The sequence below is a fragment of the Podarcis vaucheri genome (assembly GCF_965113315.1).
Source record: "Podarcis vaucheri genome assembly, chromosome: 4".
Taxonomy (NCBI): domain Eukaryota; kingdom Metazoa; phylum Chordata; class Lepidosauria; order Squamata; family Lacertidae; genus Podarcis; species Podarcis vaucheri.
Window position 1 is genome coordinate 60325118 of NC_138762.1, and position 19047 is coordinate 60344164.

Below are 19047 nucleotides of genomic sequence, written 5' to 3' on the forward strand. Positions count from 1 at the left end.
ACTTCTAGAAATTGGAAATATATTAACAGTTGAGAAGCAGAGAATAGCCAGGGACATCTGCTGTCATATCACCATTGTCTCTCCTTTGTACTTACCAATCCATACAAAAACCATTATACGTATAATGTAAGAACAGTTGGAGTTCAAGGCTCCACCTAGCTCTTTTTTCTCATCACTTTCTTTCAATTGTTTGTGGAATTGCTTTTCTACCAATTTCTGGAGCATTCCTTTTGAACAACATTGGCAAGACTCAATCCGTTGCTTATGAAGGAACAGGGATTGCATGCCCAGGTGCATGAAGCATGCAGCCCCGGGGGGGGGGGCAATTAGAAAACATCAGTTTTGGGTTGAAATAGGCCACAACATCATTGATTACAGATGTACGTAGGTTTGAGCAAAGGCACTGGGTATGTATCTGGTATCAACTGGCTGAGAAGGAAATGTTAAGAGGGAGGCAGTGCAAAACAAATATCGTCAGTAGCCTCAGCACCCACTCAGACTGGGAGAATTGCTTAGCCAGCCCCTTGACCACCACCTGGTAATCTGACCCAAATTGGACCCTGGAATTATGAAATTCTCCTGCACAGATATATACTACCACCAGAATGGGGAACAATTCCAGGGAGGTTAAATCATGGATAATCCCCTCCTCCTTCCAGCGTCTTGGCCATGGTCTGGCACACCACTGTCCCTTAAAGTAAACCCTCAAGCCACAGTTACCTGATGAGTCCAAGTGTACCTGAATGTCTTGATGCGCAACCAGCCTGTCCTGCCCAAAATAAAGCCCTTGTGTGCCTGCAGGAAGGACTTCCACACCCACAAGTCCTCCTTCATCGCTTTGGTAATATGCAGTTGGGGGTGTGGTGTGAGTGTCCCTGCAGCAGGCAAAGTTGAGTTGGCCCAGGAGGAATTGTATCTGCCTCAAGGTTGCCTACTTTTGCATCAGAAGCTTTGCAACCAGTTCCCTAAGAGCTGCACGCTGCGCAAGAGGTCCCAGGTCCAGGCTGACTTTATTAAGGACTGGTGAACCTGGTTGATGCCAGTCTGTGACCCTGCCCCCTGCCTCCTGATTGGCCTGTTTGAATAGGCTTTTTGTGGCCTCCAGAAAAGGTCCCAGCATCCCCCAGTAGCCATACAGGAAGGAAGTGGCCCCAAGGCTGAGCCATGGCTGCACTGATCCCCAGGTAAGCAGTTCTTGTCCACATAAAGGTAAAGGTAAAGGTACCCCTGCCCGAACGGGCCAGTCTTGACAGACTCTGGGGTTTGTGCGCCCATCTCACATCTATAGGCCGGGGGCCAGCGCTGTCCGGAGACACTTCCGGGTCACGTGGCCAGCGTGACAAAGCTGCATCTGGTGAGCCAGCGCAGCACACGGAACGCCGTTTACCTTCCCGCTGGTAAGCGGTACCTATTTATCTACTTGCACCCGGGGGTGCTTTCGAACTGCTAGGTTGGCAGGCGCTGGGACCGAACAGCGGGAGCGCACCCCGCCGCGGGGATTCGAACCGCCGACCTTTCGATCGGCAAGCCCTAGGCGCTGAGGCTTTTACCCACAGCGCCACCCGCGTCCCCTCTTGTCCACATAGCCCATAGTAATAGATCTATCACTGTCACCCCATTAATCTTTCGGTAGAAAACCGTTGCCTCTTTCCTTCCCATAGAATGCTGTAGATTTTGGTCATCCTCTCATGGTGCTTACACAAATCTGTATTACTATAAGCCAGTAAATCTCCATTATTGGAATTTTAAACCCTTTTTGATGTGCTTCACTCAAGCATTCATTAGTAATTGCCTGCATATCTTCCTATTGTTCAGTGGCATTTTAGGCTATTCCATTCTGAGTATTAAAAGGAGAATTTAGCTGATTATCACTATGAAACAGTTCCCAATGTGAAAAATATTTGTGTATATATATATATATATGGTGAATTTGCACTTTTAAAAGAAGACTTCAGTTTTGCAGGAGTCCAAAGAAGGTGAAATGGATGAACAGTGAAACTAGACCTTTCCAAGAGAGTAACCTTTCTTCTAAGTCAATAAATAGATTCCTGAAATCCTTCTGTGACAGTTCTGGGACTGAAGTCTGATATTAATGCCAATGCTTGATGTAAAAGTGTAGTGGGGCAGAATTGCAGTCACAGCAATGCAAATGTTTAATTTCAATGAAGTAATTAGACTGACTCAGACAGAGCTACTTTGGAGTCACTGAATTGTAAATTGGCTCGAATTTTTGCACTTTGTCCATTCCGGACAAGCGACTCATATCACTACATAACTGAGTCTCCTTTGAATATTTATGAATGGCCTCCTGTTAAAAAAGAAGAAGAACTGAAATGGCCAATATAGTTCAAATGAATAATGGAACTAATAAGTAAAGAAAACTTACCCATTTAAAACACATCTTTTAAAAAGAACAACAGCAAAGTGAGTGAAAGTGAAAAAAGGGAGATTTTGTGCCATTTCCTTAACACCAACTAATCAGTATATTGTGAAGCCACACCAGTCAGAAACTTCTAAACGTGAGAGTTTCTTCACAGAGACTGCCTTTGCATCTGGTGAGTGTGAGTGAAATGGTAGGCTGCTCACCTGCTTATCTTCCTTTTCCACTGCAAGGCCTTTGTGTGAGATCCTACAGTTCCTAGGTACACAACTTTAGAAGTTTCTGCATCACGCAGTGAAGATTCATGAGTGTTATACCACATTAATTTAAGTGTTAGATGCAGATGTTGCTGAGTGATTTTATTGTACTGAGCCTTAATGGAATCTTGTATATATGCCAATAAAGGTTTGAGAATTGAATTGAAAGTGCCTCTGCATATCATCTATGAGAATCTCCAGCTAAAAACAGAAGATGCTTTATACTGAGTCAGACCATTGGTCTACCTAGCTCAGTGTTGTTTACTCTACACTGACCCATAGAGACTCCCTGGGGTTCCAGGTAGGTGTTTTTCCTAGCCCTTCCTAGAAATATAGGATATTTTGCATACAAAGAATGTACAGTGGTACCTCGGCTTAAGAACAGTCCGGTTGAAGAAAGATTTGGAAGAAGGGCACCAGTGGCGGGAGACCTCATTAGGGAAAGCACACCTCAGTTTAAGAATGGTTTTGGTTTAAGAATGAACTTCTGGAACGGATTAGGTTCGTAAACCAAGGTACCACTGTACTCTGGTATTGAGCTACAAACTTTCTGGTGTATTCATATAGGTACACACACACATACACACACACACACATATGAGTTAAAAATAAGCTCAGATAACTGCTAAAGGAAAGAATTAAAAAATATGACATCATGTGTGCACACACAAATATTGGAGACATCGAAATAACTTCCACACAGGAGCTGAAAGCCTGGGGTGTTTTGTTCTTCCACAATTTGTCCAGGATTTCAATATAGTGTTATAGCAATTCCCAGTAATGTCAGCTACACAGATTTGGGGCCATACAATAGCATGTCTAAGTCCTGGCACACTGTGTGTGTGTGTGTTTGGGGTGCAATTAGAGGCGCAGAATGGGCCTGTGGATTGTATGCAATATGTGCAGAACCAAAAAAAAAGAAAGAAAAGAAATTAATAACCTTCTGCATTTTTAAATTAAGGCAACCCTAGGGGTTGTTTAAAATAAATTGGGATTTTAAGGTATATGAGGCAAATTCCCTCGAACGCTGCTAGCAAGTTGATTCACTGAGAATTGCACAGCTAAATCAGGAGCTATCCTCACAGTTCAGTGGAGCGCAGCTGTTCTCTAGGGATGCCAGTATCAAAGGCAGCTTTATGGATGGGGCCAGGCTTCAAAAATAGCACTGATCAGGATGAGAGAAAACAATGTGGTGGAGGGGTGGGGTGGGGAGGGTGTTGCTACTTCTGTTTGATTCTGCTCCAGGTATTTGGGGGAACCTTCCTCTACCAGACTCACATTCTTTTCTTTTTATTCTTGTTCAAGGAGTATGTCAGGGGAGCAACTAACACTCAGTGTAAACAAAGCAGTGCTATATTTCCCCTTTCCTCTTCAACCACATGTGAAACCCTCTTAACAATACTATTTATTTCTGGAAGGGGTGCCTTCAGTCCCTGAGCCTGTCAGGATCTGAACGGCTCTCTGCACCACAGCTCAACTCCTCTAGTAAGTCAGAGCCACAGTTGACACGGAATGACTCCGAGGCGTATTGTGCTGAGACTAAGAACCATCATGAAAAGATCTCCTGGAGGTTTCAGTAGCTTTTGACAAGAGTGCAGTTGCAGATGATCTGACCAGATCTATTCTTAGACGAGCTGGAAAATTGTGAGGGAAAAGAAATGGGAAAACTGGATGGGGACTCATGCTTGCAGCCTGAAATACAATCTAAGTTCCTGTAGGCATATGTAACATTGGTAGGGTGAATGCATGCATGTGTGTGTGTGTGCGCGCGCGCGTGTGTACGGCAGGGGTGGGAAACCTTTTCCAGCATAAGGGGGCAATCCCTCATAGAGGACCTTTCAGGTACATGTGCCAGTGGTGAGTAAGGTGAGGTGCAAAACTGACCAGAGCAATAGATATGATGTCTCTTTCTACAGTAGGTTAGTGCTAGCTTGCAAATGTCAGAGGTTTCTACACACACCATCTCTCCATTCTACATCTGGCAAGCAAAAAGACATTATCACAGTTCAAGGACACAGCCACACTTCCACAACCTCAGTTTTGGGATTTGGTTGGTTCAGACATTAAATCAAACGATAGTTTTGCATTATATCTGAACCAAGCTCCTGGTGGATACATGGAACTAGTTGCACAGTTATGACCCATACAAGTAGTATTTCCAGTATTTGGAAGAAGATGAAGAATGAGGAGGGTCCTTCTCTATATCCGTGGAATTTGGTTGTGATGCGAAAGAAAGTGGTTTCACCCAGATTGTAGATTCCTCAGGAATGCCTGGCTTCAGCTACCTACTTAAGACATTTGATTGGTTTATCTTTATATAAACATGTGTGGGCTTCAATGCAGCTCATTTTAGATGATCCTTATGTGCTGTGTAATTTTTTTCCATGATATATTGTTCTTTTGATGTATATCATCTTGAACATCACTTTTACTGTGGAAAGGCAGGGTTACTTTAATTTGTTAAAGTAATTAAATCTTTAGCACCTTGCAAGCCAACTCTCTTTTTAGAGTTGCGACTAAATAGCTTTCTCTCTCTTTGCATGCTTGTATGTGGTTGTCTGCATGCATGCAGCTTTCAAAACATAAGAAATCAGTTCCACTTTCCTGTTTCTCAGTAGAGTGGTACCTCTCGTTACCAACTAAATTCGTTCCGGAGGTCCGTTCTTAAGCTGAAAACGTTCTTATCCTGAGGTGCGCTTTTGCCAATGGGGCCTCCCACTGTGCATGTGCCTTCAGTGTGCAATTTTCATTTGCATCCTGGGGCAAAGTTCGCAACCAGGAGCAGCAACTTCCGGATTAGCAGAGCTTGTAACCTGAAGTGTTCATAACCAGAGGTACCACTGTAGTGACAATAGAAAGAAATAAAGTGTTTGGGAAGTATTATTTGAGGGTGGTGAATAGAGAAATTGAATGGAATGAGATTTAGTTTGGATTATCACTTAGAGGTATGCCTGATTAAAAAAAAAAACCACTGTCCAAGCTATACAGGCAAATGGAGTCTATCACATTTCTGTGGAAAGTATCCTCGGATCCTGGCTTGTGTCCAGCTCATGCATCTGTGATGGCTTTTGATGTGTGCATCCAGTAGTACTAAATGTTTTCTTGCAGGGAGGGGGGGGAGTAATGCAACGTGAAACCATTAATTGACTTTGCCCACTGTCCAAATAAAGAATTTCAGTATGGATTTGATTCAAGTAAATGCCCAAGCCAATGTTTTATCTTGTTTGGATCACTTTGCTCATCCCTCATCAGAAATGAAAAAGTGAATTGATTGCTTCTGCCTACACTGCTTCATTGATCTCCTCTGTCCCAATTGCTGAATTGATTCCTCTGTCCCCTCCCCGCAGCCACCTGGCTATGTGCCTCCTTTGCTTTTGTCATTGGCAGCTTCAGATAGGGCAGGATAGCTTTGGTCCTCCTTTCTGCTAAAATGTCAGCTGTGATTAATTTTGCTGACATAAAAAAATGTTCCTGAGCCTAGGGATTACCACTGTGCAACATTAATCACATATGTAAATGTTTGCATGCTAGGGGTTTAATTTTGGGGATTACTCAGATGAAAGATGTAATATAACTAATTTACAAGACCCTTTATTTACTGAGCTCACACAGACAGCTTGACAGCGCTTAGGACTAGGCTTTTAAAAGTGTAGTGGATGTGCTGCCATTTTGAAAGTACCCCCAAATCATTTGAGTCTCATTCCAGAGAAGTGCTGTCAGTTGCTATCATTTTCAAATCAAATAATCCTGCTGCAGAAAATGGTCATTTTTTTATAATATAGATAGGTCCTCTACACATTGTCTTGGCCTTAAGCTGAGATTCTAACCCTTTGATGAATATCATGTTTGAAAACAGTTCTTCTGCTGGAGATTTTCCTAAACATTCAAAGTCCACACTTTGTGTTAGCATTTCGATGAAGGATGGTATACAAACTTAAAATGGTATACATTTTTAGAGGCAGACAGGCATGTGTCCAGAAAAGTGGCCTTAAAGTATATTAAGTAATATGATCAGTACATAAATAATGCCAAACACATTTTGTATTTAAGCCTGGCTTCCACACTGATACAGTGGAACCTTGGTTCTCAAACGACTTAGTTGACGAACAAATCGGCTCCCAAAAGCCGAAAACCTAGAAGTAAGTGTTCTGGGTTTTTGAACGTTTTTTGGAAACCGAACATCCAATGCGGCTGTCGGCTATTGTTTCCGGGGTACCTGCACCAATCTGTAGCCACACCTTGGTTTTTGAACATTTTGGAAGTCGAACGGACTACAGGAACGGATTGAGAACCAAGGTGCCACTGTATATGCTTGAGCTCTTAAAAATGATCTGTCCCCAAACTGAGAAATATTTTAAGAATATGGGTGGATCCCACATAAGTATGATGTTCAAAGAGGGGAGAAGTAGCAATGCCACTACCATTCCTGTCTTCATTGTACCCAGGGGCTATTTACCAACAGCGCTAGACAAATATGAGATAGGGCACCACCATTGTGGAACTTTGTGATAGCGGGCAGCACCAAGGCTCATATTTCTAAGAAACCATAACCAGCACCATGTTTCTAGAAAAAGAGGTGCCAGAACTCACCATGAATGCCTCCCTTGTTCTCTTATAATGGCAATGGCGCCCACCTAAGAGGTGCCAAAACTGAGTTCAGGTGAGTTCCAGCTGAAAAAAAGCCCTGACCATAACCATATTTTGAAACTTCTCTCTGTGCATTTAATGAACATGCAGATGGTGGGGGGGGGGGGCACAGGCTTGTGCATCCAAAGCCAAACCAAATAATCAGAGAAGAACCAGCTTCTGCTTTGTATGCAGAAGGTCTCAGCTTTCATCCCCAGCATCTCCTGGGAGAGAGCCCTCCCTTAAACCCTGGAGAGCCATTGCCAGTCTGTATAGATAATACTTAGCTTGATGGACCAGTGGTCTGACTCAGCGTAAGACAGCTTCCAGTGTTCCTTCCTATTTTAAACACATGAATGGCTTGTCTTATTAGGACTACTGTAGAGTTTCACAAGTCTGTCGGGAGCTCTCTCCTCTTCACTTTATTATTTTTTTCAGCTTGAGATGTGGGAGTTCGTACAAAAGCACAATAACCATACGAGCCAACATTTCATAGAATCATAGAATCATAGAGTTGGAAGAGACCACAAGGGCCATCGAGTCCAACCCCCTGCCAAGCAGGAAACACCATCAGAGCACTCCTGACATATGGTTGTCAAGCCTCTGCTTAAAGACCTCCAAAGCAGGAGACTCCACCACACTCCTTGGCAGCAAATTCCACTGTCAAACAGCTCTTACTGTCAGGAAGTTCTTCCTAATGTTTAGGTGGAATCTTCTTTCTTGTAGTTTGGATCCATTGCTCCGTGTCCGCTTCTCTGGAGCAGCAGAAAACAACCTTTCTCCCTCCTCTATGTGACATCCTTTTATATCTTTGAACATGGCTATCATATCACCCCTTAACCTCCTCTTCTCCAGGCTAAACATGCCCAGCTCCCTTAGCCGTTCCTCATAAGGCATCGTTTCCAGGCCTTTGACCATTTTGGTTGCCCTCCTCTGGACACGTTCCAGTTTGTCAGTGTCCTTCTTGAATTGTGGTGCCCAGAACTGGACACAGTACTCCAGGTGAGGTCTGACCAGAGCAGAATACAGTGGCACTATTACTTCACTTGATCTAGATGCTATACTCCTATTGATGCAGCCCAGAATTGCATTGGCTTTTTTAGCTGCCGCGTCACACTGTTGGCTCATGACAAGTTTGTGGTCAACCAAGACTCCTAGATCCTTTTCACATGTACTGCTCTCAAGCCAGGTGTCCCCCATCTTGTATTTGTGCCTCTCATTTTTTTGCCCAAGTGCAATACTTTACATTTCTCCCTGTTAAAATTCATCTTGTTTATTTTTGCCCAGTTCTCTAATCTGTCAAGGTCGTTTTGAAGTGTGATCCTGTCCTCTGGGGTGTTAGCCACCCCTCCCAGTTTGGTGTCATCTGCAAATTTGATCAGGATGCCCTTGAGTCCATCATCCAAGTCGTTGATAAAGATGTTGAATAAGACCAGGCCCAAGACAGAACCCTGTGGCACCCCACTAGTCACTCTTCTTTTTCCTAGGAAAAGGATTTGCCTAGGAAATCCTAGGTAACTTTTCAGAGACCATACACAAAGAATAATCCTTTAAGCAAATTGCTGGGATCAGGAATGCCAATTTGATTAAAACTGGCAGCAGGGGGTGGGCAGGTAAGCTCCGCCCTGCATAATCGATCACAGGCTGCGCCATATGCACACCATTTGAATGGCAATGCCCATTAACTTTGTAACAGGGCTCAGCCCCTAGGAGTTGGCTTGTATGGATGGGATGAGGTACACTTTAACAAAACAGACCTTTTGCAGCTGACCTTATTTATTCTCAGACTTGCCAAATGGAATTCTTATTGAAGATCTATATTTTACATGGAAGGGATCTCATGATAGCAATATACAATTAAGGAACCTATTTTTTGCTTGTGTTTTCTTTGCTGTATTTAGCGAGCTTCATATCTGTAGTGTCTACAAGCATATGCACGTACATCTAATTAAGATCTGTTGTTTACGCTGAAGTGTATTTTTTTCTCCAGCTCCTGCTTATCTTTCATTTCTAGCTTCGCTTTGATGAGGAACACACACAAACAACAGTATAAATAAATCCTCCGTGGAAATAAAGAACATTATAGCAAGGTGATTATAGCCTCTCTCCCTGGTGTGCTAGTTTGTTGCTTTTTAGTATTTACTTGCTAGAAGTTTGGGGTTTTTAATTTTTTAAAAACCCATGATATAGTACACTGAAAAATGACAGGTCCATCTCTAGGCGCAAGACTAAATGAAAACAAATCTGGCATCAGAAATGTCAATATCATGAAAAAAGTGAGAGGATCCATTTCAACATCCCAGAACACTCTGTAAGGTGACCATTCAGGAACCAGGGAACTTCAAAGGAAGAACACAGTGTGAAACTGCTCAGTTGCAATTCATCAAGAAGTTCACATGTGGGTTAAATTGAGACGAAGGAAGCATTTTTATCACACTACATGTATTAATTAGCTAACCATAAATATCTATGACTTTCTTGTGAATGATTCCTTGAGCCATTACAAGTGTTGGTACAGTCATCTCAGCAAATTATCACCAATCTGTTACTGTGAAAGGTATGCCTATTTAACATATGTTCAAACTCTAGTTATCCCTGACATTAATTTTTGCCAATCCACTTTCCCCTTATCCATTTCTCACTTATATGCCTACCAACTAAGTTTTTGCTTTGTGAATTTGATGAATTGGGTTGGAGTCCACAAACACTTATGGCAATAATACTTGCTGGTCTTTGTGACTTTTACTGAAACACATTGCAAAGCAATTTGCAAATAAAACAAAATAAAATATTAAAATAATTCATAAAATACAGTGGTACCTTGGGTTACAGACACTTAAGGTTACAGACGCTTCAGGTTACAGACTCCACTAACCCAGAAATAGTACCTTGAGTTAAGAACTTTGCTTCAGGATGAGAACAGAAATTGTGCAGCGGCAGCAGGAGGCCCCATTAGCTAAAGTGGTACTTCAGGTTAAGAACAGTTTCAGGTTAAGAACAGACCTCCAGAATGAATTAAGTTCTTAACCCGAGGTACCACTGTACAGTTAAAACATTCAAAACTATGGGGTGTTTTCCTCAATATTTCTAGTAGTTCTGCTTTTTAACACATTAAGCATTTACACAGCTTTCACCCCCTCCAAAAAACCGATAAGATTGTAGGCAATAAGTATATCATGCAAATTATTATTATTATTATTATTAGTAGTAGTAGTAGTAGTAGTAGTAGTATTTCAAATCCCATCCTTTCCCCTTGTGGGACTCAAGGTGGTACTTTTTTACTATGGGGTCTAAAATCAATTGATGAAAAAGCAGAACAGAACATCACTGGCTGGCTGGCTAATTAGATAAATAATCATTCACTAAACCTTTCTGTTTCTGTTTAGATACATAGAGACACACATATTGGAAGCTATCCATTTTTACTTTAAGTGAGGGTTATGACAAGAAAAGCAAGCATGATAAAACAGGGCAGGCAACAGCCACAAACTTGATTCACCGCATTTACTGAACTCAAGAGAACTATTCTTATCCTGGACTTTCAGATGCCATATGCAATATATGTGTTGCTTCTGTCTAGATGAAATAACAACCACCAAGCTACGGAGCTGTCTCAGTTCACAAACAGCCACAAGACATATTTCTTTCTCCATGCTTATTTTGTCCATTTTAAATTAGCTTTCGCACAGAGAGGTTTTCAGTAAACCCTATATAATGCACTCGCAAACCTCCACCAACAACCTGAGGAAATTTATTTTGCCATATGTACTGAGTCCTATCATGATTTACTGTAGTTAGTTGCCTGTTCTCAATAATTTGCTGCTTTGTTTAGGGACAGAACGAAGTTCCAGGTTGCAGTGGCGTAGCGTGGGGGTGCAGGGGGGGCCGGCCGCACTGGGCGCAACATCTGGGGGTTAGGGTTAGGGGGCGCAAATCCACGGGTTAGGGGGCACAAATTATTTGCCTTGCCCCGGGTGCTGACAACCCACGCTACGCCACTGCCAGGTTGTCTGTGTGTGCTCAAAATTCACTTAAAGCAGAACGCTGTATTAGATGAGCTGTGGGTCTGATTCGGCAGGCTCTTCTAATGTTCTGTGGCTTGAATAGCTCAGTTGGTTAGAGCATGGTGCTGATAATGCCCAGGTTGCAGGTTTGATCCCTGTACGGGACAGCTGCATATTCAAGTTGGACTAGATGATCCTCAGGTTCTCTTCCAACTCTACAATTCTATGATGCTATGATTCTATAAGATGTTGCTGAACTACAGTTCCTATCATCCCTGACCACTGGCTATGCTAGCAAGGCTAATGGGAGTTGGAGTCCAACAACATCTGGAGGGCCACAGAACATAAGAAGGGTCTCCTGGATCAGAACCAGTGGCCCATCCAGTCCAGCTTCGTGTTCTCACAGTGGCCAGCCAGATGCCTGTGGGAAACCAACAAGCAGGACCAGCACACTAGAGCACTCCAGTCCCTTTTGTCGTTCCCCATCCCTGACACAAAAAGCTACAAGGCTCTTTGGATAACCTGCCATTTAAAAAATAGGGACTCTAAGGACTTGCTCACACTTTTCTGTTTGCCCTGCGACTTCCTGCAGAACGTGCTCTTTAGTGCTCAGTTCAATCCAACGTCAATCCACAGAACACGTGACTGACATTTACTCTGATACAACAATAAAGAATGGGTTTTCCTGGGGGGAAGCAGCAGGCCAAGTGGAATTCTGGACGAGCCCTTATATCAGCTCCTCTTTAGCCTCTCAACAGGGTTGTGCGTGACCTCCCCGCCTCAGAAGGAGGATGAGGAATCCCCAACATAGAAGCATATTACATTGCCAACCATATAATCCCATATACAGTGGTGCCCCGCAAGACGAATGCCTCGCAAGACGGAAAACTCACTAGACGAAAGAGTTTTCCGTTTTGGAGGTGCTTCGCAAAACAAATCTCCTATGGGCTTGCTTCGCAAGACGAAAATGTCTTGCGAGTTCCTGCGGGGTTTTTTTCCCTTTCCCCCCTTTTCTAAGCCGCTTATCCGATAAGCCGCTAAAAGCCGCTAAAAGCCGCTGAAAGCCGCTAATAGCGCTAATAGCGCTAATCTGCTAATCCGTCAATGGGCTTGCTTCGCAAGACAAAAAAACCGCTAGACGAAGAGACTCACAGAACGGATTCTTTTCGTCTTGCGAGGCACCACTGTATACTAGAAGATGACAATGGATACACCTAGAGAGGGACACAATTGAAAATTCCTGCACCACAGCATACCCACTCCTCCCAAACAAACTAAGGAAAATTCCCACAACACTTAACAGGTACACACAGACCATGCTCAAAGCATGGAAAACAGAAATAGGCAAACTATCCCCAACCTCATCCCCACTAATTCCCCTGGCGTACCACCCATTATTCCACCATGCAGCTCAAAACCATCCATCTCTCCCCCCTTCCCCCCCTTCTACTTCCAAATGTCTCAACAAATGAAACTGATCCGTAAAAAATGTTACCAGGGGGGGGGGAGAGACATTGCACATACTTTTGTAAACTAAGAAAATCTTTAATAAAAATACATTTAAAAAAACAGCGGTTTGTGTGTGCTTTTTTAATGGATTTCTGCATGCATAATCTTTTACACCTCTTTCGTGTTTTTATAACCTATAGTGGCAATGCAGCCATGCTTCATCATCTACATGCACCTGAGACTGGGGAGCGGGTGGCGCTGTGGTCTAAACCACTGAGCCTCTTGGGCTTGCTGATCGGAAGGTCGGTGGTTCGAACCTCAGTGACGGGGTGAGCTCCTGTTGATCTGTTCAGGTTCTTGCCAACCTAGCAGTTCGAAAGCATGCCAGTGCAAGTAGATAAACAGGTGGCAGAAAGGTAAACAGCATTTCCATTCACTCTGGTTTCCATCACAGTGTTCTGTTGCACCAGAAACAGTTTAGTCCTGCTGGTCACATGACCCAGAAAGCTGTCTGTGGACAAACGCCAGCTCCCTCAGCCTGAAAGTGAGATGAACACCACAACCCCATAGTTGCCTTTGACTGGACTTAACCATCCAGGGGTCTTTTACCTTTTTTACCTTTTGCACCTGAAACTGCCTCAGCATATGGAAATGAAAGCCTTTGTGGTGATGTCAGGGACCAAATAAAGGAACCAAATTAACAAAAAAAAAAAGGGAGTGCAAAGAGACCTCTGATGATCATGTAGAGAGAGAAAAGAGAGAGTACTGTAGGTGAGGAGAAAAAAAAGAGAGAAATATGCATATTGCACTGAGTGAAATACTGGGGGGGGGGGAAAGCAGGCGACTGAGAGGTGAGGGTGCATTGCAGATCTTTGATGGCGGGAAGAGAGAGAATGTGCAGGGAGAAGAGAATGATTGCAATGGGTTGAGAGAGAAAAGAAGGGAGAGTTAACAAAGAAAGAGATTTAGCGATAACTGGCAAATAGAAGGTATGCTATGGACTGAAAGGGGTTAACAAAAATGTCTGTAAAAAGAAACTATGGAAATAAATTTATTATCAGTTCTTGTACTGTTTGCAGAGGGCATCTAATGAGTTGAACAAAATTAATTTAATGAAATTTATAATTGCTGGAGACATACTTCTCCTACATAATTTCTTTATTTCTTTTTTGCATATGCAGTGGAATTGTCGCATTGCATAAATGTCCTGAGATAAATTATATTAAGGAAATACATAGAACTGTGATAGAAGATAACATATAAAGCATGGGAGATAGAATGCAAAAATGTTGGTAAGAACTGGCAGCTATTGTTGCGTATTGGAAAACAGATAGATGGTGCTAATATCAATGTTAATTTGGCACTGGTGTTATAGGTTCTTTATGCATGTGTTACACAGTGATACATGATATAGAATCCCTTCACTGGCAATAAATTTAATAAAATAATAATAAATAATGAAAATTCACACACACAATATTTTGACGTCTCTTGATGTATTTTTGGGTGATGTAGCGGTAGCTGTCATACTCAATGTGACATTTGTATTTTTATATAATACATATTGATTTTTGTTGAAATGTGTTAACTGCCTGGAGACTTATTGAACTATAAGCTGGGATACAAATTAAATAAAGAAAAGGACATAAAGCAAAAATGAAAATGAGGCATTGCAAGGGATTATGGGTAATCAGAAGTGAGAATGAATTTTAGGTCTCCCCCATGACCATAACTTGCAGAAGGCAAGCCTAGGCCTTCTTACATTCAAATAACTAAAGCACACACTTTCCAATAATTCACCTGCTTCTGACTCTTAGTTCCATGAAAGTGACCATTGGAGGCCAACAGCTATCCAACAGTGAAACAGAGTGCCTTGGAAGGTGATGGCCTCTCTTTTATTAGATGTTTCTGAGTGGAGGCTAGATGGCCACTGACCAGGGATTTTCTGCATTGGCAGAGGGTTAGGCTACATGATTTTGGAGCCCTGTGCCTTCCAGCTCTATAATGCTATGATCAGCCAGCAAAAGTTTCTCTATTTGTTGACGTTTCAGCTGTTCCTGAGCTACAACTCCCAGCAGCCCCATCAAGCATAGTCAGGGATGGCCAAAGCTTCCCAGTACCTTTTTAAAAATGCCCCCTTCCTGATTCTTCAAGCCAGTTTACATATCAAATTAAGAATACTCCAGGTCTAATGAAATTAAACAATGCACAGAACAATTCAAATAGACAATTCTATTTGGTTGACAAGGAAATGGAGAGCATTTTTTATCCTGCCCTCTGACGACAAGAAGCACTTCCCAGCTTTTCCCTTCCCATTTTTAAGCCTTTGTGGGAAACCTCCCAACATGTTTTCAGGTGTTTCAGAAGCAAATTATTAATAAACCTGAGGTGGTTACTTAAAAGGCAAAAGGAGGGATTCTTAGGATGAGAAATTCTCTATGCCTGTACAATGAAGCCATGGATATCTAGAATACATTGAACTTTGCTGGTAAGGAAGGGATTTCCAAATTCAATTTAACCTTCCATGTTAGAAACACTTTACATAATTATAACTTAAAGTTATCAAGTTGAAAATTATATACATACAGTTCTGGGCACAGATGAAAAGTTACAGTTACCAAAACTTTGTGTTACACATAATATTGAGTTTCCTATTACATTATTTTTCTCTGATTCTTTGCCAATCACTAGTTTCTCCAGACAAAGAAAAGCTATTATCTAGTCACGTTTTGGCAACCAGAGCAATCTTGCCTTACATGTGAGTTTAAAAGGAGCAGCCTTTCAAACTATGCATTAATAGAGAATTCCTTGTGGTTAAGATGGAAAATAAACACTTTAGGTTTTCATGCTCCTTCATTTCAAAGATAACAGGCTTGGCCAGTGTAACTGCTCTCATTGACACCAATATTGCTTTTTCCTGTGTGTAGAATTATAATGAGTTTTTTAAAAAAGGTTTTCATTTTCTTATTAACTGAAGTATGAATTGGATACATCCCTGCACAACTGAACTCAGTTGCTTTGATTCAGTAGCCTGTTGTGGAGGTTTTATTTATTGTAAAAATGTCTATCCTACTGAATCTTCCTAAAAGCAAGACAGCTAACAAATCAGAAGCAGAATACTATGAAAGCAAACCACTATCCTCAAATTAAACCCAGCCACGCAGTCGAGACATTAACATAAAACTAAAACAAATTGAACAATTCCAAAACAATCATGGAAGAAACAGAAAACTATGCTGGTGAAGAAACTAATTAGCCGAAGGCCCTTTTAAGAAGCCTCGTTTTCACCAACCAACCAGAGCAGTATAATAATGGGGTCTGAACAGTGATGCTTTGTAAGCACTGGAATTGGTAGGGTGGAAGGCTAGGAGACCAACAGTAGGTGGAGCCAGAGCAAATGAAAGGCAGAGCATCCTAGTCATACTTTTGTCCCCATCCTCTGCTGAGATCTTCAAGCACAATACTAAGACTAAGGAGGAGGAAACTGACTTACACTTCCCTTAGCAAGGCATTCTACAGGGTGGCTGCCACAGCAGAGAAAGCACTAATTCTGGCTGACTTCAAGCTCACATCACAAGGTCAAGGGATCTGGAGCAGAGATTCTCTTCTTCTTTGGTGATCACTCATAGCTGAGTAAGATTGTCTTCCATAAACACAGTTTTAGCAATAAGTCTGTAAGTGACTGTGGAGGCCAATTCTGGATCCACACATCCTTCCACAGTGGGGACATTGGTTCCCCGGTGGGAGTTGATTATGGTGTGGATTTGCCAAGCGTGCCTTCCTCTTAGCACGTTTCTCCCTTGCGTCCTGAGTTTGAGTGTCTTCAAAGCCCATGACACCTTTGGTAAAGGCTGTTCTCCAACTGAAGTGCTCACAGGCCAGTGTTCCCCAGTTGTCAGCGTTTATACTACATTTTTAAAGATTTGCCTTGAGAGAGTCTTTAAACCTCTTTTGTTGACCACCAGCATTACGCTTTCCATTTTAAAGTTCAGAATAGAGTAGTTGCTTTGGAAGACGATAATCAAGTATCCAAGCAACATGACCAGTCCAACAAAGTTGATGTTGAAAAATCATTGCTTTGACACTCATGATCTTTGCTTATTCCAGTACACTAGCATTAGTTAGCCAGTCTTCCCAAGTGATGTGTATAACTTTTCAGAGACACCGTTGATGGAATCTTTTGAGGAGTTGGAGATGGCGTTTATAAAAGGTCTATGTTTCACAAGCATACAATAAGACTGGTAGTACAATAGCTTTGTAAACAAGGATTTTGGATTCCTTGCGAATGTCCTGGTTCTCAAACACCCTGCACTTCAATCGGGAGAAAGCTGCACTCACAGAGCTCAGGCGATGCTGGATTTCAGCATCAGTGTTGGCCCTTGTGGAAAGATAACTGCCTAGGTAGGAGAAGTGATCAACATTTTCCAACTTTACACCATTGAGTTGGATTTGTGGTGCTGCAGAGGGGTTATTTTGTACTTGTTGGTGCAGCACTTTGGTTTTTTGGATGTTGAGTGATAGGCCAAGCTTTTCGTAAGCTTCTGCAAAGATATTTAGGATGGTTTGGATGTCATCCTCTGAGCGTGTGCACACTACGTTGTCATCAGCATACTGAAGCTCTATGATGGAAGTTATGGTAACCTTACTCTTTGCTTTCAGCCTGCTCAGATTGAAGAGCTTTCCATCTGTTCGATATATGATTTCTACTCCTGTGGGGAGTTTCCCTTCGACAAACTGTAGGATCATGGCAATGAAAATAATGAACAGAGTTGGGGCAATAACACAACCCTGTTTAACTCCTGATCCCACTGTGAATGGCTCACTTTGAGAGCCATTGTTATCTGTGATTGTTGCTGTCATATTATCATGGAGGAGCTGAATGATGTTTACCCAATTTTCAGAAGGACAGTCCACAGGGCATTACGATTTACAGTGTCGAAAGCCTTCAAAGCATGTGAGGAGAAATATGTTGAAGAAGGTGGTCTTGAAGGCATCCAGGTTCCAAGCTGGTGAGAGCTTTAAAGGTTAACACCAACTCCTTGAACTGAGTCTGAAACCAGTTCAGATCTTGAAAAATGTGTGAGGGAATCAAATTGCCTGGTACCTGTTTGTAACCTGGCTGCAGCATTTTGCACTGGTTGATGTTTTGAAAAGGATGCAATAGACAGAAGTGGTTTGCCTGGCAGGGCAGAGCCACAATGCAAGCTTCCTGGCAGGAGAGTTGCTGCCACCTACTGGGTGGCGCTGTGGGCTAAAGCCTCAGCGCCTAGGGCTTGCCGATCGAAAGGTCGGCGGTTCGAATCCCCGCGGCGGGGTGCGCTCCCGCTGCTCGGTCCCAGCGCCTGCCCACCTAGCAGTTCGAAAGCACCCCCGGGTGCAAGTAGATAAATAGGTACCGCTTACCAGCGGGAAGGTAAACGGCGTTCCGTGTGCGGCTCTGGCTCACCAGAGCAGCGTTGTCACGCTGGCCACGTGACCCGGAAGTGTCTGCGGACAGCGCTGGCCCCCGGCCAATAGATGTGAGATGGGCGCACAAACCCCAGAGTCTGTCAAGACTGGCCCGTTCGGGCAGGGGTACCTTTACCTTTACCTTTACTGGGAGGGATAAAGGAAGGGATGAGGTGGTGGGGAGGTCACGGTGCACTAGCAGAAGTACAAGATGGGATTTACCAGTACACCTACACAGCCCTGACTTGCCTGCCACCTTGCTCCTACCCACCCGCCTCCTGGTAAGCAGCAGCAATAACACTTTCAGGAAGCTAGCATTGCAGCTAGCCACTTCTATGCATGGAGATTCCCAACCATGAAAGATTCCCCTTTCATTTGGGCAGATGATGGGTGGGACATACAGCAAAATCAAACCCGGTTGTTGAAAGGAAAATTCAGGGGCTTTCAAATCACATGAAACTGCAGATAGCTGAGTGCAGAATTAGTTCAGCATACTTAGTCAAAAGTAGAATTTGATTCTTTGGGGCTAAAGAAATAAATGAAATATGGACTTGATTAAGATAGAACTGTAGGTATTATCTGCAAAGTTTTATTAACCTTGCAGTGCTTTTCAGCATTTGTTCTCAATGCTTTCTGAAATCTCAGTTCTTGAGAAAATCCATTCCTGCTGGGACTGCAAGTGCCATTTCTCAGTTTCAAACCCTTTTTGAGTTGGGAGGTTCACCTTACCTCTGGGAAAGCACTGCAAAAACATTTCTGCAAATACTGCTTTAAAAACGTTGTTTGCCTCTCCCATGAGTCGGGCTCCCACTCACTGTTCCATCAAATAAGCTTAATGGCCAAAATACTGACTGGAACAATAAACTGTAAAAGGAAAATGTTT